This window comes from Mirounga leonina, unplaced genomic scaffold, assembly GCF_011800145.1.
Source record: "Mirounga leonina isolate KUSES-001 unplaced genomic scaffold, KU_Mleo_1.0 Mir_125, whole genome shotgun sequence".
In the NCBI taxonomy this organism is placed as follows: Eukaryota; Metazoa; Chordata; class Mammalia; order Carnivora; family Phocidae; genus Mirounga; species Mirounga leonina.
Window position 1 is genome coordinate 55,045,817 of NW_023270305.1, and position 27,579 is coordinate 55,073,395.

General features: G+C 35.4%; 1 protein-coding gene and 1 non-coding gene across 3 annotated transcripts in view; one reads left to right on the forward strand and one right to left on the reverse strand.

Annotated features, from left to right (window-relative positions):
• Nucleotides 1-27,579, forward strand: part of FANCL (FA complementation group L) — an 89,673-nt gene that overhangs the window by 51,111 nt on the left and 10,983 nt on the right. The gene's annotated exons all lie outside the window — the stretch shown is intronic.
• Nucleotides 28-134, reverse strand: LOC118008379. The gene has a single exon (XR_004678681.1). It is a non-coding gene; the product is annotated as a U6 spliceosomal RNA (small nuclear RNA).

The following is a 27,579-nucleotide window of genomic DNA, read 5'->3' on the forward strand; positions in this document are numbered from 1 at the left end:
CTTCTATTTTTATTTAATTTTTAATTTTTTTATACGGACTACTTCATGAATTTGTGTGTCATCCTTGCACAGGGGCCATGCTAATCTTCTCTGTCTTGTTCCAGTTTTAGTATATGTGCTGCTGTAGTGAGCACCCAAATAGTTATCCTTTAATTTTGATTATATCAGTACTCAGTGTTCACATTATGAACATGTGTACATGCTATGCAGAGATAAGCCATGTGGTTAACTATTATTTTTCCTTTGTTACCTGGTTTTTGTTATTCCTAGAGTTAACAATTATCTTTTTCATTTCTGTAGTTTTTTCTCTACTTAAAACTTATTCAACCCCCAGTTTTCCATCACTTGGCTATATCTCTTCTTAGCCATCTATATTAGGTTTTTGTTGACTTTATTTCGAGGGAATTTCATGAGATTTACCTAATAACCTTCTTGTTGAATTTTTTTTTTACTTTTGTCATGTTAATTTCTGAGAGTTTACTTCATGGGTGTATATTCTTTTTTTCCCTAGAGATATTATTTTTCTCCTCTAAGTAGTTTTTCCTTGAGTTGCTCTTTTTCTGTGCTTACAATCTTTGGTCATCTGCTCATGATTAAAAGTCAGATAGAAAAAGCTCTTTGGAAAAAAAAATTAAAAAAATAAGCTGTTTGGAAGCTCTGAGTGCATGTGTGGGGCTTGTCAACTGTGAACTTTATTGTAGAGTCATCTGACTAGATCTCGTAATGAGGAATGCCTAATGTCAATACCTTTAGGTCTTTTGGAATGGTTGATTGGTTGGTCAGATTTCTTGGAGAAGACTCTTCCAGCATTCTGTTTCTGAGCAAGCAGAAAACATTCCTCTGAGGTATTAAGTAGACCAAGGCTGGTGGACAGGAAACCACAGCCTGAATTAGTTAGCACTTAACCTGATGCCATCTGCTACTGATAGGGCTGAATATCACATAGCTGTTAAAGAGACATGCTTACAGGGTAAACCTCCATTATCACAGAACAGGTAATGACAGTGGATTTGGAGCTAAGAGGCAAAAAATGATATCCTAGTTAATCACTTGTTTTTTTCAGACTTCTTAATTTTGGCCATTCTTAGTTGTGTATTGTGGTCATTTTGTCCCCCTTCAGTTTTGTTTGTTGCTGATGCATATAAATCTTTTTTTTTTTTTTTTTAAGGTTTTATTTATTTGACAGAGACACAGTGAGAGAGGGAACACAAGCAGGGGGTGTGGGAGAAGGAGAAGCAGGCTTCCTGCAGAGCAGGCAGGGAGCCCGATGTGGGGCTTGATCCCAGGACCCCAGGATCATGACCTGAGCTGAAGGCAGACGCTTAACGACTGAGCCACCCAGGCACCCCTACAAATCTATTTTTTTTAAATGATTTTCTGTCTAGTAGCCTTGTTAAACTCTTAGCTAATGATTTATCAGTAAATTCGTTTGGATTTTTTCTGTGAACATAATCCTGTCTTTTGTAATGACAGTTTCATTTCCTCTATTCCCATCTTTATACCCCCCCTTATTGCTCTGGGTAGGCTTTCTAATACAATGTGAAATACAAATAGTAAACACTAATATTCTTGTCTTGTTCCAGATCTCAAAAAAAAAAAAAAAAATTTAAAGTTTTTGTTATTAGGTAGATTTTTATCTATATATTTCTTGTACTAAAGTCCTTTAACAATTATTAATGGAATTCATTGCTATTTCTAGTTTGCTAAGAGTTTTGTTATGAACGAAAGTTGAATTTTGTCAAATATATTCTTTCTATATATTAAGAAAGTCAAATTGTTTTCTCCTTTAGTCTGTAAATGTGGTGAATTGATCATTTGATTTCCTAATGTTAAGCTAGTCCTTTGTTCTTAAAATACATTCAGGTTATGGTGTATTTTATATTTATCTATTGCTCACACACATGTGATCTCCATGTCTATTGTTTATTGCCAGATTGCATTTCTTAACTTTTTTAGGAATTTGCACCTCTGCTTATATGAGCGATCCCTTTGTTTTTCTGCTTCCAAAATTTTGTTCTTGTTGCCTCTCCAGTTCTCCCTGTTTTTTGTGAGATTGTGCCTTAAAGGAAGAACAGCAACAACATAGTTTTAATGAGTTTTGGGGAGGGACTGAAATTAGGTGTGTGTATTTAATCCACCTTCCTTACCTAATAGCTTGTACCCTCTTTTTATAGAATATTAAATGTATAGTTCCTACTTTGTTTGAATTCTGATGTATAAACTAGTTGTGAACAAGGAATGTTAAAATTTTTTCATTGCTTTCACCACTGGGCTGCTAGTTAAAGAGAAATATTGAAATTTCTAATTATGCTAAATATGAATGGAGTTCCACATTTCCAACTATAGGCAAGTGACAAAAGAAATAAATCCTCATATTTTCCCACCCACTTGTGTAATATGGAGGGGATTAGTGTGGAACGTTCAGGTTTCTTTGGACCTTTATAGAACTTAGGTAAGATAAAGAAGAACTAACTTACAAAAGTCTACTAGGGAAGTTCTGTCCTATTTTTAGTGCTTTACTAGATTAAATTGTATAGCTGTCATGGTCAAGTCTTCCTTAATAGTTACCTTGAAAAAGTACATAAACAGAAAAGCAAGGAGCAACATTTTTCAGTAGAAAACAATTTAAATGTAACATACATTTATTATCTACTATATGTGGAACACTGAGCTGGATTCTGAGGATGTTAAAGTGAATTAGGTTCTAATACCTAGGATAGGCTTTCAGGATTAACTTTCAGTCTGATGAGGAAAGAGGTATTTAAAATAATTTCAATAAAATGTGTTATTAGGATGAACCATTTTGATAAGGTGGAGTAGAAGCACGTAATCTAACCTGATGTGGTCAAGCAAGTTTTCTGGATAAGATGTTACTTGAGCTCAGTTGTCTTGAGGAATGAGAAGTTAGGTTTGGGAGGAGAGATGATACTTCACGGGAGAACTGCGTTAGCCAAAGAACAAAGACATGAAATTATAGGAGATATTGCATCAATTACACAGCATTTTGTACCCTGTGGTCAGAGTTAGAGATAAGACTGGAGCTTTTGCTAGAGTTAGGCGGGGTCTAGTGTACGGGAATACTTTGTTGTTATTGTACTTTGCTTTATTTTGCTTCACAGATAATGAGTTTTTTAACAACTTGAAGTTTTGTGGCAATCTTGCCTTGAAGTCTGTTGGTGCCATTTTCCAATACCATTTGCTCACTTTGTGTCTTTGTCCCATTGTGGTAATTCTTGTAGTATTTCAAGCTTTTTCATTATTTGTTACGATGATCTGTGATGGGATCTTTGTGACTATTGTAATTGTTTTGAGTCACTAGGAATTGCACCCATGTAAGATGGCAAACTTAATGTGTTCTGACTGCTGCCCATACTGCACATTCCCCCCATCTCTCCCTCTCCTTTGGCTGTCCTATTCCCCAAGATACAAAAATTTTGAAATTAGGCCAATTAATGAGCCTAAATGGCCTCTAAGTGAGAGGAAGAGTCACATGTCTCTCACTTTAAATCAAAAGCTGGGAATGATTAAATTTAGTGAGGAAGACATGGCAAAAACCAGGATAGGCCAAAAGCTAGGCGTCTTGAGCCAAACACTTAGCCAGGTTGTGAATGCAAAGGAAAAGTTCTGGAAGGAAATTCAAAGTGCTACTGCAGTGAACAAACAAAGCAAAACTGTCTTATTGCTGATACAGAGAAAGTTTAAGTGGTGTAGATAGAAAATCAAACCAGCCACAGTATTCTCTTAAGGCAAAACCTAATCCAGAGCAAAGCCTTGATTCTTCAATTTTATGAGGGCAAAGAAGAGGTGAGGAAGTTTGAGGCTACAGAGGTTGGTTCATGAGGTTTAAGGAAAAGAAGTCCTCTGCTTAACATAAAAGTGCAAGGTGAAGCAGCAAGTTATCCAGATCTAGCTGATAGTGAATGAAGGTGGCTACACTAAATAATAGATTTTCAGTGTAGACAAAGCAGCCTTCTATTGGGAGAAGATGCCATCTATGACTTGCATAGTGAGAAGTCAGTGTCTGGCCTTAAAGCTTCAAATGATAAGTTTGACTTGTTAGGGGCTAATGCAAGTGGTGACTTTATGTTGAAGCCAATGCTTACTTACCATTCTGAAAATCCTAGAGCTCTTAAAATGATGCTAAATCTACTCTGCCCATGCTCTATAAATGGAACAACAAAACATGGGTGACAGCACATCTGTTTACAACATGGTAAGAAAAAAGAAAGAAATTTCTTTTAAAATGTTACTATTCATTGGCAATGTACCTGGCAACCCAACAGCTCTGGTGGAGATGTACAATGATATTCGTGTTTTCATGCCTGTTAACACAACATCCATTCTGCGGCCTATGGATTAAGGGGTCATTTTGACTTTCAAGTCTTATTATTTAAGGAAGATATTTGTAAGGCTATAGCTGCCATAGGTAGTGATTCTTCTGATAGATCTAGGCAAAGTAAATTGAAAACTTTCTGGAAGGGATCCACTATTCAAGATGCCATAAGAACATTTGTGATTCATGGGACAGGTCAAAATATCAAAATGAACGGGAGTCTGGAAGAAGTGGATTCCAACCGTCTTGGAAGAATTTAAGGAGTTCAAGACTTCAGTGGAGGAGGGAAACTGTAGATATGATGGAAATAGTAAGAGAACTAGACTTGAAAGTGGAGCCTGAAGGTGGGACTGAGTTGCTTCAATCTCATAATCAAATTTTAGTGGATTGGAGTTTTTCTTAGGAGTGAGCAAAGAAAGTGGTTTTTTGAGATGGAGTCTATACCAGGTGAAGATATTGTGAAGATTATTGAAAGGACAGCAAGGGATTAAGATATTACATAAACTTAGTTGATAAAGCAGTGGTAGGGTTTGAGAGGATTGACTCCCATGTCGAAGGTTCTACTGTGGGTAAAATGCTATCAGCATTGCATTCTACAGAGAAATTGTTTGTGAAGGGAAGAGTCTCTTAATGCCTCAGACTTCATTTTTGTCTTATTTCAAGTAATTGTCATAACCACATCAAACTTCAGCAGTCACTACCCTGATCAGTCCACTGCCATCAACATCGAGGCAAGACCCTCTTCCAGCAGAAAGATTATAACTCTGAAAACTCAGAGGATAGTTAGCACCTTTTAGCAATAATGTATTTTTTAATGAAAGTATTTACATTTTTTAGACATATGTTATTACATACTTAATAGACTACAATACAGTGTAAACATAACTTTTATATGCACTGGGAAACCAAAAAATTCATTTGCTTTATTGCAGTGGTCAGGAACCAAATCCACAGTATATCGAAGATGGGCCTGTAATGTCCTGCTTTGTCTCTTGTGACCTATTTTAATTTAAAGTCTATCTTGGCTGATAATTAGTATTGCCATCCCTGCTGTCTTTTGGCTGTTATTTGCATGGAATAATCTTTTTTCATCCTTTCACTTTCAACCTCTTTGTCTCTAAAATGAGACTCTTATAGACAGCATATAGTTGGATCATGTGTTTTTATCCATTAGCCAATCTGTGTATTTTTGTTTTTTATTTTTGGTTGTTGCGTATGTTTTATTGAAAAAAATCATTCATAAATTAGCATACAAAAATGTACAAACACATGAGTAAATAATGACAAAGGACTGTTTTTGTGAAGTGTTTTTTAAAGTATCTTTAGATTTTAGTGCAAAAATATACTCCTTGCACCTCTGAAAACATAAGAGCAGGCTCAAAAACCATACTGATAGAAGTAAGCTAGCTACATTTGATGGCATTGTCAACTGAGTGGATACAGTCACCACGTGGCTGTTGCTCAAATGTTAATGTCTGTTGGAGAGGAGCTCTAACAAGAGTCCCTGTAATGTCAAAATGAGTATTTTTGCAATACCCTTCTCCCCGCTCCCTCCCCCCCGGCCAAAAGAAAACATGAAAGGAGAAATCTTTCTCTGCATGCAGCAAAGATAAGACTAATTTTGGGGATCACCCATCAGTAGCCCTGAAGAGTTTTAGCTGCCAAAATATGTACAAGGTCACATTTGGTTCTTACTAAAATCTGTCTTTTGATTGGAGAATTTAATCCATTTACATTTAAAGTAATGATTGATACAGAGGGACATATTTCTGTCATTTTGCTGCTGTTTTTCATGTTATATAGTTATTTTGTCTCTCATTTTTTTGCATTACTTAGAGTTAGTTGATTTTTTTTTTTGTAGTTAAACATTTAAATTTCTCATTTCTTTTTGTGTATATTCTGTAGTTATTTTCTCTGTGGTTACCATGGGGATTACATTTAATATCTTGAAGTTGAAACTCTCTCATTTGGATTTGTACCACTTTAACTTCAATAACCGGACCTTTGGTCCTTGGCAACTCTGTACCAGTGCTTTTCGGTTGTTGATGTCACAAGGTTACATTTTTATATATGTGTGCCCCAAACTAAACTAATAATTTTTTAAATGCATTTGTCTCATAAGTTATGTCAAAAACAAAATGCGGAGTTACAGACCAAAGTTACAAATAAGTCTAGCTTTTAGTCTAATAATTGTTATAAAAATGTATTAGTCTCTTAAATCCTATAGAAAACAAAGAGTGGAGTTAAGCCATTGTTACAATAATACTAGTTTTTATAATTGCCCATGTAATTACCTTTACTGAGATCTTTATTTCTTCAAAGAACTTCATGTTACTGTCTAGTGTCCTTTCATTTCAACCTGTGAGATTCCCGTTAGCACTTTTTGCAGTGTGATTCTAATAGAGAACTCCTTCAGCTTTTGTTCATCTGGGAATGTCTTAATTTCTTCCTCACTGATGAAGGACAGTTTTGCTAGATACAGATTCTTGGTTGACAGTTTTGTTTTTGTTTTTGTTTTGTTTAAGCACTTTGAATATATCAGCCTACTGCCTTTTCTGCCTTTCAAAATTTCTGATGAGAAATCTGATTGTTTTTGAGGGTCCCTAATATATGATGAGTCGCTTCTTGCTTTTTCCAAGACTGTCTGCCTCTGGCTTTGAAAGTGTGAATATAATGTGTCTTGGTGTGGGTCTCTTTGATTTCATCTTGCTTGGACTTTGTTGATATCTTGTTTATATTCATGTCTTTCATCAAAATTGGGAATTTTAAGACATTATTCAAATATTCTCTTTGTGCCACTTTCCTCTCTTCTTTTGGGTCCCCACAGTGCATACATTGGTCAACTTGTTGTCCCACAGTTCCCTTAGGTTCTGCTCACTTCTCTGCATTCTTTTTGCTTTCTGTTGCTCAGATTTGATAGTTGACATCTTGTCTTTAAGGTCTCAGATTCTTTTGTATGCTCAAATCTGCCTTTAGATTCCTTTTGTGAATTTTTCATTTCCATCATTGTACTTTCAGCTCCACAATTTCTTTTTGGTTTCTTTTTAGGTTTTCTTTCTATTTATTGATGTTTCCATTTTGTTCATCATTTTCTTGACTTTCTCCACATCTCTCTAATTTTGAAAGCCTACTTAAGACCGTCTCTTTCAAATTCTTTGTGTAATCTACTCTCAGATCTTTTTTAGGGAAAGTTGCTGTTAACGTTTTTCCTTTGGATCAGGGCCACACTTTACTGTTCTTTTATGCCTTGTAATTTTGTTGTTGAAAACTGGATACTCTAATAGTGAGGTAACTCTAGAAATTGGATTTCCCTTTCTCCCTAGAGAAGAAAGATTAAAATCTCCCATTGTTTATTTTGTTTTTATTTTTTTGATTGTTATAAGCTGTCTCTGTGCTAAGGATCAGCCTGTGGTATAAGTTTAGTGTGTTTCCTGGTCGTTTTTGAGCCTGCATCTTTCCCTGGGCTTTCACAGTGACTTCCACATTTCCCTTGTCTATGCAGTTACTTTGAAATGTTTGTGTCTCTAATGTCTGATTCCCTAAAGGGGAAAAAAAGAAAAATGAAGTGGAAGGGGGAGGGCACTGGCTCTTTAAATATTCTGTAAGTCACTTCTGCAGGAGGAGGAGGGGCTTGCAACAATGGGAGGAGGTGCATCAGCAATGTCCCACTGCCTCTTTGTCTACGCCTCCAAGATTAGAAGCCGCAGTTGGGTCCAACACAGATCGCTGTTACTTGGAAGACAGATCTCTTTACCTACCATACCTCCTGTAAGCTGTGTGTAAGTTGCTTCTGGAGTACCTGCAGGGCTGCCTGTCATGGGGCTGGGTGATGGGTAGCCTCTGTCATGCTAAGAGCTGAAATTGATAGAATTTGCAAGCCTTCAATAGACTCCAGAGTTCCAAAATATATCAGACAGATTCTATCAGTGTAAATGTCTAGGTGGGAAGACAGATTCCTGGTGCTTTCTGCTTAGCCATCTACTCAGAATCCTCTCCTAATTGGCTTGGTGTTGATTTTTTTTTTTTCTTAATGGTCTATAATATAGGATAGCTAAGGACCACATATGAGAGTGCCTACTAATTTTCAACATGCGCTTGACAGATGTTTCTTTCTTTAATCTTTCTTTTTTTTTTTTTTTTTTTTAAGGTAGTTGCTATAGTCATTCTGTAATGGCTACATAGGAACATATGAAGTAAGTCTGTTTCATTTGACTTTGTGGGTAGATACCTTGTTCACATGACCTAAAAATAGTAGAAATCTTTTAAATCATCCTCACCACTGGTCAGTTACAGTCAAAATAAACCTAAGTATAGGAAGAGTTGATATATTCTCTGTGGATTGCTTGACAGAGAATAGCATTTGATTAAATAGATGTAGTTATAGAGCTACCTACAGAAGGTGTGGAGAACATCAGTGAAGCTTGCAAATAAGATAAAATGAACTAAATATTTAAGAGATTTGCTATCTCTTTAAAGATATCTGATTAGAAATATTGCAATTATTATTAAAATTAAATTTCTTAAAAAGTTTAATCTCTTGATATTTCCTTATTCTACTGAAGCTTTTTGAATCCCCCAGAGATAAAGGCAAAAATGATTATTAGAGGATTTATCTGCACATATTATAGGAAAGTATAAAAAAAATCAGAAGGGAAAGCAACTGTTGCAAGTACCAGAAAATTATGCTATTAATTTAAGTGTCATCAGAGCACAAAAGATCACATTCCAGGACTGTGAGAAAATTATTAAAATACTGGAAATAATAGTACTTAAGATGAAGATATTATACTCTAAGATCTGGTTAAGTGACTGACATTATTATATCACTTCAGGTATTATAAAAGTAACAAAATGCTTTTAAAGATAATAAGCGTTACATTTTGAGATTGGCAGTGTTCACACTTTTCTGCTTAAGTGCTTTCCTAGTTTAACATAATTTAATAACAGTTATGGGAGAATAGCTAACACCTGAGTTCTCATATATATCTTTTTTCCTTCCTTCTTCAGTATATACACATTTTATATATCTATATATAAAAAAGTGATAAAATTTCATTCTCCAAGTGGTGCATTTATGAACAGTAGCTTTTCTGCCTTTGTCCTCAGTGTTAGAAATATTGCTACTTTGTAATTTTTTAGCTCCTAATTATTAATCTACTGCAAAAAAGATATTGCTATGTAGATCCCATTTCTACCCAGAAATTAGTTTTTTTAACAGCTTTATTAAGGTATAATTGATATGTAATAAACTGAACATATTATAAAGTGTACAATTTGAGTTTTGACCAATGTTTATACCTGTGAAATCAACCCCACAATTAAGATAATAAACATTTCCATTAGACCCAAGTTTCCCCACTCCCCTTTGTAATTTCTCTGTCCCACTTGGTCCTCCCGCTGGTCCCCAGGCAACTACTGATCTACTTTCTAGAGTTTTGTATAATTCTATGTATTCTTCTCTGTCAGATTTCTTTCCCCAGCATAGGAATTCTTCTGTGGCATATAATAATAGCTCATTCTTTTTATGCTGAGTAGTACTCCATTGTATGGATTTACTAAATATTTTCCATTTAGTTGTTGATGGACATAGGAATTGTTTTCAAGATTTGGCTATTACAAATAGAGCTGCTGTGAACATTATGTAATGTCGTTATATGAACATACGCTTTCATTTCTCTTCAGCAAATACCTAGGAGTGGAATGCTGAATCATATAGGAGGTGTATGTTTAATTTTTTAAGAAACTGCTCACATTAAAAAAAAAAAACAAAACAGTTGCTTATAGAAGTGGTTGTTAACATTTTACATTCCAAACAATAGTGTCTGAGAGGTCCTGTTTCTCTACAGCCTTCATCCTTGCTCACATTTGATATGGCCAGTCTTTCTCTCTCTCTCTCTCTCTCTCTTTTTTTTTAAGTAGGCTCCACACCCAGCATGGAGCCCACCATGGGGCCCAAACTCATGACTCTGAGATCAAGAGCTGAGGTCAAGAGTTGGACATTTCACTGACTGAGCCACCCCTATCTTTCTCATTTTAGTCATCCTGATAGTGTGTAGTCGTAACTCATTGTGGTTTTAATTGCATTCCCTTAATGACCAGTGATTTTAAGCATATTTTTATGTGCTTATTTGTCATCCATATATCTTTTTTGGTGAAATATCTGCAAATTTTTTGCCTAAAGACTTAAATAAACGGGGAGAGGCCACATTAATGCATTAGACTTTTCAGTATTGTTAAAATGGCAGTTCTCTTCAAATGGATCTACAGATTCAATGCAATCCCAGTCAAAATCCCAACAGATTGATTTTAGAAACTGATGATATAATTCTAAAATACATAAGGAAAATGCAAATGACCTAGAATAGGAAACTGGAAAAAAAGAAGAAAGTTAGAGGACTTAATATGACCTGATTTCAAGATATAAATCTACCCTTATCAAGACAATGTGGCATTATAGAAATACTCCTTGACTTAAGATGGGGTTACATCCTGATAAACCCATCATAAGTTAAAAATACTTTAAGTTGAAAATGCAATTAATACATGTAACCTACCGGACAGCACAGCTTAGCCTAGCCTACCTTAAACATGCTCAGAACACTTACATTAGCCAGCACTTGGGCAAAGTCATCTAACGCAAAGCCTATTTTATAATAATGTGTTGAATATCTCATGTACTTTATTGAATGCTATACTGAAAACAAAAAGCAGAATGGTTGTATGGGCACAGAATGGTTTGTAAGTATTGATTGTTTAGCCTTGTGGTAGCATGGCTCTCTGCCCAGCATCACAAGAATATCGTACTGCATGTTACTAGCCTGGAAAGATCAAAATTCAAAATTTGAAGTACGGATTCGACTGAAAGCATATCATTTTTCACACCATTGTAAAGTCGCAATATCATTAAGTCAGGCCACTGTAAGTTGGGGATCGTATGTATACCCATACAAACTGCTGAAAGTAGTTGTATGTATATACAAAGGTGCAAAGATAATTCAGTGGAGGAAAGACAGTCTTTTCATTAAATTGGGCTGAAACAGTTTGCTGTATACCAAAGAAGATGAACTTCAATCCATAGACAGAAATTAACTCCAATTGGATTATGAACTTAATGTAAAACCTAAGACAATGAAAATTCTGGAAGGAAAAAGCTTTGGGACTTTGGGATTTCTTAATATAACACCCCAAACAAAATCCGTATAAGAACAAATTGATAAATTGGACTTAATCAAAATAAAAAATTTCTGTTCCTGAAAAATACTGTTAAGAGAATAAAAAGACAAGTCACAGCCTAAGAGAAAATATTTGCAAATTACATATCTGATAATGGACTTGTATTTAGATTACATAATGAGCATTCAAGGCTCAATAATAAGACAACAACCTAAATTGGGCAGATCTTTCTATAGACATAATATTTTGGCTACTTCAGAGATAACCCTTTTGTTACCATTAAAGCTTTATTTAAATTGATTTCATGAGGAAAAATTTTTCAAAATATATTTACCTTTTAGAGAATTGATCTTATGTTTCCCTTGTTGGCAAATGGCTAGGAATCAGGTAATTCTGACTCCCTACTTCACTTCCTTTGCATTTACTTTTTACCTAGCCGTACTGCTTCAGTCAGCCTCAGAGTGGTGCTTCTTAATGAAACACCTCACCTCAGCTCAACCACTGGTTATTTTTTTCTTTGTCCCAGAGCTTTTCTAATGCTAGGACCTTAAAATTCTAGCAGGTGCCCCTGCTTTCTTTTTTTAATTAAAAATATCTGAACATTTCCCATGTAGGTTTATAAGAAATCCTAGAAAAATAACAAGATCAAAATATTAATGGCAGAATTTGAGGCTTTGTGAGAGGCCATTATATTTTTTTATAAAACAAAGATTTTATTAACATTTTCTACTGTATAGAATATAGACTTCAATTAAATGCATTTAAAGATCTAGCCTTCCCTATGGAATTAGCATTTTTTTTTTTTACTATTTTTTCATTTAAATTCAATTAACATAAAGTATATTATGAGTTTCAGAGGTAGAGTTCATGATCCGTCAGTTTTATATAATACCCAGTGCTCATGGGCGCCTGGGTGGCTCAGTTGGTTAAGCGACTGCCTTCGGCTCAGGTCATGATCCTGGAGTCCCTGGATTGAGTCCCGCATCAGGCTCCCTGCTCGGCAGGGAGTCTGCTTCTCCCTCTGACCCTCCCCCCTCTCATGTGCTCTCTCTCATTCTCTCTCTCTTAAATAAAAAAAAAAAAAAAAGAAACTTTAAAAAAAAAAAAAATACCCAGTGCTCATTACATCACCCAGTTATCCCATTCCCCCACCCCCTTCCCTCCAGCAACTCTGTTTGTTTCCTATGATTAAGAGTGTCTTATGGTTTGTTTCCCTTTCTGATTTTGTCTTAATTTTTCCTTCCCTTCCCCTGTGCTTCTCTGTTTTGTTTCTTAAATTCTACATGAGTGAAATCATATGATAATTGTCTTTCTCTGATTGACTTATTTCATTTAGCATAATACCCTCTAGTTTAATCCACATCATTGCAAATGGCAAGATTTCATTCTTTTTGATGGCTGAGTAGTATTCCATTGTATATAAATATCACCTCTTCTTTACCCATTCATCTGTTGATGGACATCTGGGTTCTTCCCATAGTTTGGCTATTGTAGACATTGCTGCTATAAACATTGGGGTCCAAGTGCCCTTTCAGATCAGTACATTTGTTTCTTTGGGGTAAATACCTAGTAATGCAATTTCTAGGTTGTAGGGTAGCTCTATTTTCATTTTTTTGAGGAACCTCCATACTGTTTTCCAGAGTGGCTGCACCAGCTTGCATTTCCACCAACAGTGTAAGAGGGTTTCCCTTTCTTTGGTACTAGCATGTTTTGAATAGAGTTTAGACTTAAGCATACAGACAGTTCATCAGTGGACTATAACACTGTGGAAACCAGATCAGTGATTTCTTTCTCTGAAGGTGCATTGTCTAGTCATGGAGCTAATAAGAACAACTTTATCTACCTGCCTGTTCATTGGCTATGCTTCATAAGGAAATACGACACCATTTAAGGTTTTGAGAGTAATGGTATATATAACCTACTTTTCTGATGGTTTATTTATTAAACATGAACTGTAATAACCAACTTGACCTTTCTGTGCTCAAATGTCAGGGTACTTGATTCATTACATCCTCCAGCAATAAAAGTGGGCAAGCATTGCCAAAATAGGCTGTGTTTTAACATTATAAAACTAGTCAGAAAATAGAATAAGCCTTTTTAGTTTTTTTGTAAGGCATGTAGACCTTTGACCAGACAGACTTTCTATTGGTTCATGATCTCAAGGTTTAAATACCAAATCCATCACACTGACCAGACTGCTTGCTTAGAAATCTTTTCAGTTGTGTTTGTTCAGAAATTTTCAGTGAATCAGTGCACAGATGCCACATAATAGATCTTTCCATTGAGAAGCCCATATACAGAATAGTCCAGGTATTCGGATTTCAGTGCAGAGAATTTCATTAAGTGTCTTAGGTGAACCTAATATTAGGTTGATCTCTTAATATCTTTATGCTTGCTCTTTTCAAATTATGTTGAGAGGTCTGTTTTTTTCCTCAAGATTAATAAATTCTTGTTATTCTTCTGACCTTTGCTTTTCACACAGGAGGATCGGACTCCATACCCAAGAATATCTCCCCTGTTAACTTAGCTTTGTGCTCCCTTGCAGGTAATGTTACAGAGGTAGTTTTCCAATTCCTGGTGTTTGGTCTATACCTTTTTTTTCTGTTGTAGTTCTGCCCCACATGGAAATACACAGACTGAAAGATAGTGTGCTTGGTATGCCTCAGCATGGGCCCTTGCTGCATATCTTTGGAGCAGGTAGAGTAGAATGTCCTTTGCTCACCTTGTTTTATATTTTCTAGATATTTCAGTATTTCTCTTCCTTTCACTTTTATTTTATTTTATTTTTAAAAGATTTTATTTACTTAGAGAGAGAGAGAGCAGGAGCCGGGGGAAGTGGCAGAGGGAAACAGAGAAGCAGGCTCCCGGCTGAGCAGGGAGCCCAATGCTGGGCTTGATCCCAGGACCCTGAGATCATGACCTGATGGAAGGCAGATGCTTAACCAACTGGGCCACCTGGGTGTCCCTTTCACTTTTATTTTTTAATGTTTTAAGGACAAGAGGTTGCTTAGCATCCTGTCTTCTCCTTTCTCTCACCACAGGAAGGCTTAGGGGTAGGCTTCTGCATCATTATCTTGGTTACTGGGATACATTTCTTCCCTGTAAGACAGCTTATTGCTTTTGGAATCCTAAGCCTATTGTGTGTGTACCTTAAGGGGTTTTTTTTTGTTGTTTTTGCTTTTGCTTTTTTTTTGCTGCTTATTTTTGTCTTCTTTAGTTTTTTCCCCCTGTTTTATGTCTTCCTTCCTCTATTTCATTTCCTTCCATCATGGCATTACGTATATGTGCAAAAAAAAAAAGCTGGCATTTTTCTCTTTGATTAGTAAATTAATACCTGCAGTAATTTTTGGATCTTCGCCATGTTATAGCTATATAATTGCTTGCTATTCCTGCTAGAAATTTGTGGTTCCTAACCTATTCCAAAAACTCAAAAGTTTTGGAAGACTGATTTTTTTTCCCTTTATTTTAGAAAATAATGGTAGTTTTGTAATGCATCATTGGCTTCTTCCCTTGGATACATGGGGATAGAAGATATAATGTCCAAATAGTTTGATTCTGGTATGATTAAAGAAGAAATGACTATGTTGAATCATATAAATTGTTCATATTTAATGGATAGATACTTATATATAATTTGAATGAGAAAATCTATTTATAAACACGAATTGAAACTAAATGGGAGTAAAGATAGGTACTTTTAAGTGGACAGAACTGTCTGCTTTATGGATTTTCAAACAGTTATATTTAGAATTCTTGACTTTTAGAGTTGGAAGTCACCTTTGAAGTTTTCTACCACACACCCATATTTATTGATGCAATATTAAGTCTTTAAGAGGCTGAGTATGTCTTGATCAAATACTTCATTACCATCAAGATGGGAGCTGTGACCTCCCTGTGTACTGGATGCTCTTATCTTTGTAGTAGAGATCCCGACACAGACCTGACACATAGTTCAAATATTAGGCTAGAGTGTTCTTCACTAATCTGTCACATCATGAAGTGAAAGGATGGCTCACAGACCATTTATTTTTACATGTGAAATAAAATGATTATGATTAGAACAATTATGATTTTTTTATTAGAAAAATAATGGGGCGCCTATGTCATATATACATGTAATATTTATATTATAATATTGATACTTTGATATGATACAGATATTTTTCAGTTTGCTGTTTTTGTTCATGGGCTGTGAACTTCTCCAGGTCAAGGACCGTATGACTTTTAATAATGGCTGTCAATTTTTAAACATACATTTTATGCTAAACAGTTTAGCATTTTATGTATGTTGTCTCACTCAAGTCTTGTACGGATAAACGCTATTCCATATTGCAGAAGCCAAGTGAAATTAATTTGCTCATCTGATTGTTCTAAGTTGAAGTTAAAACTTTTATCCACGGGTCTGATTTATAGAACATGTTCATTTTTACAAATTTATTGTATACCCCCCCCAAAAATCCCAAAATTAAAATACTGTTTAAACATTAAAAAACAGTCAAGTTAAAATTAAAATGTAAATGTTAAGGATGCTTTTTTCCTCATAAACTGGATTGCTCGAATCTTTTTCTTTTATTGAAGTATAATTAATATACAGTGTTTTATTAGTTTCAGGTGTACAACATGTTGATTCAACACTTCTGTACATTGCTCAGTGTTTACTATAAGTATAGTCACCATCTGTCGTCATATATTATTACAGTACTTTTTTTTTTTTTAAAGATTATTTGTTGGTTTGTTTGACAGATATAGTGAGAGAGGGAACACAAGCAGGGGGAGTGGGAGAGGGAGAAGCAGGCTTCCTGCAGGGAGCGCGACGTGGGGCCCGATCCCACGACCCCAGGACCACGACCTGAGCCGAAGGCAGACGCTTAATGACTGAGTCATCCAGGCACCCCTATTATTACAGTACTATTGACTATAATCTGTATGCTGTACTTTTCATCTCCAAGACTTATTTTATAACTGAAGTTTCAGCTTCTTAATCCTCTTTATCTATTTCACCTCCCCCAACCCCACAACCACCAGTTTTTTTAGATTTCACATAAATTGACATCATAAGTTACTTGTCCTTCTCTGTCTGATTCATTTCACTTAGCTTAATACCCTCCGGGTCCATCCATATTGTCACAGATGTCAAGGTTTCATCCTTTTTATGGCTATGTAGTATTCCATTGTGTATATATGTACACACAAATCTTCTTTATCCATTCATTTATCAGTGGACACTTAGGGTTGCTTTCATATCTTGGCTTCTGTACATAAAAGTGCAATAAACAGAGTGCACCTTTTCAAATTAGTGTTTTTATATTCTTTTGTAAATACCCAGTAGTAGAATTACTGAGTCATATGATATTTTTATTTTTAATTTTTTGAGGAGCTGCCACACTGTTTTCCACAGTGGCCACCCCAGTTTACATTCTAACCAACAGTGCACAAGGGCTCCTTTTTTTTTTTTTCTACATCCTTGCCAATACTTGTTATTTCTTGCTTTTTGATTTTGGTCATTCTGGCAGGTGTAGGCTGATATCTTGTTTTGATTTTGCATTTCCCAGATGATTAGTGATGTTGAGCATCTTTTCATGTATTTGTTGGCCATCTGTTTGTCTTCTTGAGAAAAATGTCTATGCAGGTCCTCTGCTTTTTTTCTTTCTTTTTTTTTTTTTTTTAAATAAGAGAGGGGTGGGTGAGGGAAGAGGGAAGGGGAGAGAGAGAATCTTAAGCAGGCTTCGCGCCTAGCACAGAGCCTGACATGGGGCTTGATCTCACAACCCTGAGATCATGACCTGAGCTGAAATCAAGAGTCGGATGCTTAAATGACTGAGCCACCCAGGTGCTCCCCTCTGCCCATTTTATAATTGGATTTTTGTTTGTTTCGTAGTGTTCAATTATGTAAGTTCTTTATATATTTTGGATATTAACTTCTTATCGAATATATCATTTACCAGTATCTTCTCCCATTCACTAGGTTTCCTTTTCATTTTGTTGATGGTTTCCTTCACTGCAAAAGCTTTTTCTTTGGTGTAGTCCCAGTAGTTTATTTTTGCTTTTGTTTCTCTTGCCTGTGGTGACACATTTAGAAACATGTTGCTAAGGCTGATTACTACCTATTGTTTCTTCCAGGATTTTTATGGTTTCAGGTCTCATTTAGGTCTTTAGTCCAATTTGAATTTATTTTTGTGTATGGTGTAAGAAAGTGGTCCAGTTTCCTTCGTTTGCATGTGGCTGTCCATTTTCCCAGCACCATTTATTGAAAATACTGTCTTTTTCCCATTGTATACTCCTGCCTCCTTCATCGTAGATTAATTGACCTTATAAGCATGGGTTTATTTCTGGGCTCTTTATTCTCTTCCATTGATCTATGTGTCTGTTTTTGTGCCAGTACCGTACTGTTTTGATTACTGCAGCTTTGTAGTATATCTTGAAATCTGGATTATGATACCTCCTGCTTTGTTCTTTTTTTTCCTCAAGATTTCTTTGGCTATTCGAGGTCTTTTGTGCTTCCTCACAAATTTTAGTCTGTCTTCTAGTTCTATGAAAAATGCTGTTGGTATTTTGATAGGAATTGCCTTGAATCTGTAGATTGCTTTGGGCAGTATGGACATTTCAACAATAATAATTCTTCCAATCCATGAGCATGGCATATCTTTCTGTTTGTTTTTGTTATCTTCAGTTTCTTTTATCAGTGTTTTATATTTCAAAGTATAGCAGGTCTTTCACCTTAGGTTTATTCCTAAGTATTTTAATTTTTTTGGGTGTAATTGTAAATGGTATTGTTTTCTTAATTTCTCTTTCTGCTACTCAGTATATAAAAATGCAACAGATTTCTGTATATTAATTTTGTATCCTGAAATTTTCCTGAATTCATTGATCAGTTCTAATAGTTTTTTGGTGGAGTCTTTAGGGTGTTCTATTTATAGTATCATGTCATCTGCAAAGCATGACAGTTTTACTTCATCCTTACCAATTTGGATGGCTTTTATTTCTTTTTCCTGTCTGATTGCTGCAGGTAGGACTTCAGTACTATGTTGAATAAAAGTGGTAAGAGTGGACATCCTTATCTTGTTTCTGATCTTAGGGGAAGAGCTCTATTTTTCACCACTGAGTATGACACTGTCAGTTTGTCATATTTGGCCTTTATCATTTTGAGATACGTTTCCTTTAAAACCACTTCATTGAGAGATTTTATCATAAAAAGATGTTGTATTTTGTCAAATGCTTTTGTGCATCTTATTGCAGTGCTCATACGGTTTTTATCTTTTCTCTTATTAATGTGATATATCACATTGATTTGTGAGTGCTTAACCACCTTTGCACCCTTGAATAAATCCTATTTGATTGTGGTGAATGATATTTTTTTAATGTATTGTTGAATTTTTTGTGAAGATTTTTATATCTGTGTTCATCAGAGATACTGGCCTGTAGTTTCCTCTCTTTGTAGTGTAGTTTTGGTATCAGGGTAATGCTGGCCTTGTAGAATGAATTCAGAAGTTTCCCTTCCTTTTCTGTTTTTTGATATAGTTTGGAAAGAATGTATATTAACTCTTCTTTAAATGTTTGGTAGTATTTATATGTGAATCTATCTTGCCCTGAATTTTGTTAGGTTTTTTTTTTTATTACTGATTCAATTTTATTAGTAGTAATTGGTCTGTTCAAATTTTCTGTTTCTTCATGATTCAGTTTTGGAAGATTATGTGTGTCTAGGAATTTATCCATTTCTTCTAGGTTGTCCAATTTGTTGGCATATAATTTTTCATAATCTCTTATAATCCTCTATTTTTGTAAGGTCATTTATTTCTCTTCCTTTGTTTCTGATTTTAATTATATGAGACCTCTCTTGATGAGTCTGGCTAGGGCTTTATCAATTTTGTTTATATTTTCAAGGAAGTAGTTCCTGGTTTTATTGATTTTTTTTTTCTATTTTTTAATCTCGATTTCATTAATTTCTGCTCTAATATTTGTCATTTCCCTTCCTCTAGCTTTGGGCATTATATTTGTGTGTGTGTGTGTGTGTGTGTGTGTGTGTCTAGCCATTTTAGGTGTACTAGCCATTTTAGGTGTACAGTTAAATTTGAGATTTTTCTTGTTTTTTTTTTTTTTTTTTTAAAGATTTTATTTATTCATTTGAGACACAGAGATACAGAGAGAGAGAGCATGAGCAGGGAGAGAGGCAGAGGGAGAGGGAGAAGCAGGCTCCTCGCCGAGCCAGGAGCCCGATGTGGGGCTCGATCCCAGGACCCTGGGATCATGACCTGAGCCGAAGGCAGACGCTTAACCATCTGAGCCACCCAGGCGCCCCTCTTGGTTTTTGTTTTTGATGTAGGCCTATGTTGCTATAAGTTTCCCTCCTAGAACAGCTTTTGCTGCATTTCAAAGATTTTGAACCGTTGTGTTTTCATTTTCATTTTTCTCCATGTTTTTTTGTTTTCCTCTGTGATTTTTTGGTTGACTGATTCATTGTGTAGTAGCATGTTATTTAGCCTCTGTGTATAGTGTACTTTCCAGATGACTTTTTCTTGTAATTGATTTCTAGTTTCCTACTGTAGTGGTTAGAAAAGATGCTTGATATGATTTCATTTTTCTTAAATTTATTGAGACTTGTTTTGTGGCCTAACATGTGATCTGTTCTGGAGGATGTTCTATGTACACTTGGAAAGATTTTGAAGAAGACTCTCTTTTTTTTTTACCTAAACCCTATGGGAGGAGGTTAAGTAATTAGTCATAATTTAAAGCCAAGGTAGGGAGAATTGATATCTTCTTACTAAAAGGCTCCAGGCAAGGGGAAAGGATGGAAATGTCCCATGTGCCGGGCTTTGATACCGTTTTAGGTACATTCTCGCATTTACTCCTCCAACCTTACAGTGCTCGCACAACATGCCCATGTTACGATCCGGGAAAGTGAGGTCCTGAGAAGTTAAACTTTGGATGTTAGAGATGAGATTTGAACCAAGTCTGCTGGCCCCTGTATCAATACTCTTTCCCCTGGCCAGCACCCTTTACCACGTGCAGTCATATTATCTGTATTGAATTCGCAGAGGGTCCACCTTTGTGTTCCCAGCCTAGATTATAGTGGGGGGTTATGAAATCAATGCCAGCAAAGTGCAGGCTAAGGCCACCCAGCAGCCCCCACGGATTGCTCAGAGCCAGCAGCCACCCGTGAACAGCTCTGGAGAAAGAGGTGAGGTCCTTGCTGGCATTCTTTTCCCCGCCACAGAATGGTTGGAAGCCTCTTTGTGTCTCTTACCTGTGTCTTCCTTTCTTCCCCAATACCCTCTCAAGTTTCGTTCTTTCCTCAATTATCCACTTCCTCCCCACCCCCACCAATCTTTTCCTCCAGAATAATTTGTATGAACACCCATACATGTTGCTTTTCACTTCATTTCAACATTGGCCCTGCTCCCATTTTTGCCCTCTGCACTGCTACGATTCTTGATTTCATCAGAATAGGCACATAAGCAATTACCTGCAGCAAATATATTTGGAGCCTTCCCTCAACAACCAAGTCGTTCCTCATCCTACACTGAAGTCTAGTGATAATAAAATTGAGAGAGAGACATTTAGACATCAGCATACTAATATTCCCAGAGATTATACCCCAGGCATTATTTAGGTCAATTTTTATTTTAAGGACTGGGTGTTATGCTTTCTCTACCTTTTTTTTTTTTTTCTGCCCACATTATTTGTCTTGGAGTTGCCATGTGCTTAGCCAAAGTCTTGGGAGGACAGCATCTCTTCAACTCCCTGCCAAGTGTCAGCAGGTAGGTAGCTCATACACTTTATACTCAGGTAGAATTGAGTTTGAAGAAGCTAGGTACATCATTGACTGGCTCTGAGAGCAAACTACTTTTAAGAAAAATGAAAAGAATGAGTATTTTGCTGTTTCTGGATGCAATATTCTGTGTATATATATTTGTTAGGTCCATCTGGTCAAATGTGTCTTTCAGAGCCACTGTTTCCTTGTTGATTTTTCTCTCTGAATGATTTGTCCTTTGCTGTAAGTGAGGTGTTCAAGTCCTCTACTTGCATTAAAGTTTCTCCTTTCTTGGCTGTTAATAATTGCTTTAATGTTTTTAGGTGCTCCTATGTTGGGTGCATAAATATATACAATTGGATTGTTATCTTTGTCATTATGTAGTGCTCGTCTTTGTCGCTTGCTACATGAATTGTTTAAATCTTTTAGAAACATGATCCTGTAACCTTTAGACTTTTAACAGGGATGGCTATTCATTGTTCTACTAGTTATTCTTAACTTTTTCTGCACATTAGAATCCTTTGGGGAGCTTTTAGAAGTCCCAAGGCCAAGGCTGCATTGAACCAAGGTTAATTACAAAGGAATGGCTGACAGTGACATTAGATATTAGTGTTTAAGTTCCCTAGGTGATTGCAATACAATTTTTATTGTAGAGAAAATTACAGGTATTGATACTATTTCTGTTGTTCTCTATATCTGTAGTTGAAGGAGATGCTAATTTTGAGAATATAAAGATGTATCTTTTTTTAAAAAGATTTTATTTATCCATTTGACAGAGAGAGACACAGCGAGAGAGGGAACACAAGCAAGGGGAGTGGGAGAGGGAGAACCAGGCTTCCCATGGAGCAGGGAGCCCGATGTGGGGCTCGATCCCAGGACCCCGGGATCATAACCCGAGCTGAAGACAGACGCTTAATGACTGAGCCACCCAGGAGCCCCTAAAGATGTATTTTTTTTAAACCTAAACTCTGATTCTCTGGTTAAGAATATCTGCTGTGGACTTTTCAAAGATTATAACTTGCCTTATACAGTGAGCTTTTTTTCTAGGAAGACATATTCGTATTTTGTTTTGGAGAGGGTCTTAAATATATTATTTTAAATGTATAGATCTAAAGAATTAAAGGTCAGTTATTGAATATTTGAAAAAAATGAAAGATTAGTCTATAACCCTATTCAATTAATTTAATTAACTTCTAGAATAAATAACTCACACATAAGTTCTATAATTTCCCCTCCCCCCAGTATTTTATTATAACTTTTTAAACCTACAGAAACATTGAAAAAGTTTATGATGAATACTCATGTACCCCCCACCTAGATTCTAGAGTTGACATTTACTGTTCTTGTTCTTTCCATTTGTGCATCTCTCCATCCATTAGTTGATCTGAGTTTTCGTGCCTTTCAAAGTAATTTGCAGGTGTCCAAGATCTTTCCCCAAAATACTTCAGCATGTTTACCTTTACTAAAGTTCAGTTCTTTGTAAAATTTGGAAACCATGAAACGCATAAATTCCAAGTGTGTGTAACATAAGTTTCTATAAATAAATATACTAATGCAGTCCATTTTCAAGATGCAGAGCATTACCATTATCTCAGTCTTTTATCTCCTCCTAGTAAATCCCCATTGTTTTGATTTTTTAGCTATGCCTTAGTTTTGCCTGGTTCAGACTTCATATAAACAGAAGTGTACAGTATGTCCTCTTTTGGAGATAGCCTCATTTCATCCAGCATATTTTTGAAATTCTCTGTGTTATGACATGTATCAGTGGTTCTTTTTATTCCTGAGTGGTAGTCCGTTACATGAATATACTTGTTTGTTTATTTCTAGCTCTTATTAATAGACATTTGGACTTATACTAATTTTTGGCTCTTTGAATAAAACTGCTACGAACATTCTTTTTTAAAATTATTTTATTTTTTTAAAATATTTTATTTATTTATTTGACAGAGACACAGTGAGAGAGGGACACAAGCAGGGGCAGTGGGAGAGGGAGAAGCAGGCTTTCTGCTGAGCAGAGAGCCCATGCGGGGCTCCATCCCAGGACCCTAGGATCTGACCTGAGCCAAAGGCAGATGCTTAATGACTGAGCCACCCAGGCGCCCCTGCTATGAACATTCTTACATAAGTCTTTTTATGGACGTATCTTTTCACTTCTGTTGGAGTGGAACTGCTAGGTCGTAAGATAGGAATATATTTAGTTTTTTTAAAGAAGGTGTCAGATATTTTCAAAAGCAGTTGTGCCATTTTACATGCTTACCAGCAGCAAATGAAAGTTTAGATTGTTTTACATCTTTGCCAACATTTAATATTTTATTTTAATATTACTTCTTAATATCAGTAAACTTTTTTCCTGAGTTTGGCTTTATTTGATTCATTTTTAAATTCATTTTGCACATTGTAAATTTGCTCCCCTATACCCCCCCACCCCCGAAATAATCTTAAAAAAGTAGCTTTGGTGAAATGTGAAACTCCTTATATTAAAAAATGGGAACTTGGGCAATTTTTATTTTTGAAGGAATTAAAAAAAAAAATTTTTTTTTAATTTGAGGGAGAGCAGAGAGGGAGAAGCAGACTCCCCGCTAAGCAGAGAGCCTGATGCGGGGCTCGATCCCAGGACCCTGGGATCACAATCCGAGCTGAAGGCAGACTCCCAACCAACTGAGCCACCCAGGTGCCCCTGAAGAAATTTTTTAGAAAACTTTTCTTCTTGCAAAATATTTAACTTTGATCATATTATATAGTGTGTGCTCCTTTGGCATTTATGATGATGTACATAAGATATTGCATTGTTCGAAACTGCATTTAGAAATGGGTTTTTGTTTTCCAATTTCAGTGGGAAAATCAGTTCAAAATAAGAGTTTGTGAATGATTTAATGGATAAAATAAGCAGTTGGAGAAAAATCTGTTTTTCACATAGCTTACTGATACATTAGTTCTGATGTCTACCTCCTAAATTCATTGAAATTCCCAAGAGAAATGTTTCTATGTCTCACTGCTCACCTTTTGGACTTTCTTCTTTATCTAGAACATAAAAGTAATATTTAATGTATCTACTTCACATGACTACATAGTAAAATATAATTTTTGGAATTTAAAATTTACTTTTTCTGTTAATTACTAACTGACTTCTACTTCCAGGGTTGTTTTATTTATTTTTTTTACTGTCATTTTCTTTATTAAAAAGATATCTTATTTTTTGTTCAAAATGCAGAGTAGTTTTAAGTAGAGCTATGTTTAAGATTTCATTTACAGTCAGACACACCATAAATGGACATTGTGTTTTGGTGTACTTATTTCAAATGAAAGATGCCACTGTGAAAGCATTTTATGACTTTTTTGGGGGTTTTTTTGGTTAGCTTTTCCTTGGGTTAACAATTACAGATTTTTAAATACAGATAGAGCTATAAGTGGAGAGAAAGGAAAGAGACATTGTGCTGATTTTGAAAAAGAATAGTCTCTTCAACAAATGGTATTGGGAAATCAGATATCCATATGCAAAAAAAGGAAATTAGACCCTTACCTTGCATTGTACACAAAAATCAAAATGAATTAATGACTTAAGTATAAGACCTGAAACTAAAAAACTCCTTACAAAACAGGGGAATACTTCCTGATCTTAGTCTTGGTAATGATCTCTTGATTGACACCAGAAGCACAGGCAGCAAAGCAAAAATAGACATATTCATCAACTTGTACATGTTAAATATGTACAGTACTTTGTACATATTATTGAGCTAATCTCAATAAAGCTATTAATAAATCAACATACTGTCCAGCAATTGTTGTGTATATATCTGATGATCAGTGTTTGCCTTATTATACACAAATTATGGTTTCAGATCTGCAGAATACAAAAATCAGTTTAACTGCAGTGTAAATAATGAGTTTTAAGGGGCTATAACTAAAGGAAGAAAATTCAGTTAGAAGGGTTTTTTAGTAATCTAGTTACTACTTAGTAATCTATGCTTAGATTCCTGGTTGTATCTTTTGTCACCTGGGGTGGGTGTGGGGAACCTAGGAGGGGAAGATTTCTCTGGGAAGATAATGAGATCAGTGTGGAGCAATAGGAATCCGATGCGTCTGTTAGCAATATAGAGATCATCTGTATAGTGATAGCTGAGCAGTTCTGGAGTTCTCTATCTGGCCTAAAGAAATTTGGGAATCATAGATAGAAACTTGGCATCATAGAGAAGATGCTTACTGAATCTTGGAGTGGTAAATACGCCCATGGGAAGTATTTTAGTTTACTCTATGTAAACATATCTATGGATACATATTAAATGTTAATTGCAAGCCATGATAAAGAACTGTGGTTTTAATCACTAACATAAAACATAATTTGCAAGCTACTTATAAATAACAGTAGCCTTAATAAATAAAATGATGAAGGTCATAAATGATTATTTTATATCAGGTAGTTGACTTCAGTTTACTTAAATTTTGGAATTTGTGTTGCTATCATTAAGTGCTGGTATTACAAAGGAAAAATACCACTTAGAGAACTGCCATTTATTTACATTGTTTTGTTGTAAGCCAGGAAGTTAAGTTATAGTATCCGGTTTGCAGAATACAAATATCAACCTAATTGCAATATAAATAATGGGCTTCAGGGAAATATGACTAGAGGGGAAAAATCCAGTTGAAGGTTGTTTTGAATGGTTTTCTGAGGCGGACTGATGTTCAGTTTTACATTTTAGATAGGGTATTTTTCAGTAAGTCAGTGATGGCATGTCTGGATGTGGAAGCAAGAACAAGGGGGTTATTTTAATAGTACATAATAATACTAGGGTAAATAGAGTTACCAAGAAATATGTTAAAAATAAAAACAGATCTTTAGTTATTGAATGTATTAGGTGTAAAAAGAAATCACAGCTGATTTCTTGTGTGGGTATCTAAAGAATGGTGGCACATTTAATGAAAGAGGAAATAAAGTGCAGCCCATAGTAAAAACAAAACAAAACCTGGGAGTTTGGTTTCTGATTTCTGGATTTTGGCATCTAAATTTATAGATAAGTATGGCATAACAATAGAGAACAGGTATTCTACCTTCAAGCTTTTGTTCCTACTCTTACCTCCCCCACCTTTATTGAAGGTTGCAGAGTTGAACTAGCTTTGTGAAACTGAGCCATGACTTCATCTAGGTGTAAACCCTGACTGAAGTGATGAGATGAAATGGGTTTTCCTTAAGCACATATAAGTACAAAATATACCTTTAAGGAAGTATTTTCTTTTCACGTTACTCAGGGTATACTGTATTTCTTGCATTGTTGGCTTGTATCAGTTATTTGGGATAAATACATTTGTGATATTTTCAGTGGTTTTTAAAATATGTTTTGCTTATTTGAAACAAGATCCTTAATTCTTCTTTTAAGCTTTTAGGTTTGATTGCTTTCAATATAAAAATATTTAGTAAATAGTGGTAACCTTTAAACATACTACTTTATAAGAAACTGTTGACTTTGAAAGTAATTATAAATTGATTTTTTAAATCAGTAATGGTAGGGGTGACTGGGTGGCTCAGTCGGTTAAGCGTCTGCCTTCAGCTCAGGTCATGATCCTGGGGTCCTGGGATCAAGCCGGCTTCTCCCTCTCCCTTTGCCCTCCCCCTGCTCGTGCTCTCTCTCTCTCTCTCTTCCTCTCAAATAAATAAACAAAATCTTTAAAAAAAATCAGTAATGGCTTTAGTTCTTATTATTAGTGGAAATGTATTTGATAATTCCCATAAAAGATTAATGTCTGAAATACTGAATTCAGACATTGGCTAAAAGTTTAACATTAGAAGAAACCTTACTTGTAATTTGTTTGAATTCTTAGAAATGTGTAAAACCTAGTCAGTGTTATATTACATATTTGAAAGTTGGGAAGAGTAAATCTTAAAAGTTCTCATCACAAGGGCAGAAAATTTTTTTTTGTAACTTTGTATGGTGACAGGTAACTAGATTTACTGTGATTGTTTCACAGTGTATACAAATAATAAATTAGGTTGTACACCTGAGACTAATGCAATGTATGTCAATTTTACCTCAAGAAAAAAAAAAAGAGTAGAACCTCATAGAATCTACAGATGTCTTCCTAGTAATGAATGGTCTCTATTAAAATCCTGTGCTTCTGGATTTGTATCAGTATTTGTCAGTACTAGATATCCCACATGGTGCCTGTGTATGTGAAAATACATTTTCAGGGTTGATATATGTAAAATTTCATTACAGACATTAACAGATAAACATTTGCAATTGATTTTGATAAAGGGGAACACTAACTTTCAGCCCCAATTAAACATTGTTCCCCACCCATTAAAAGATACATTATTCTCGGGGCACCTGGG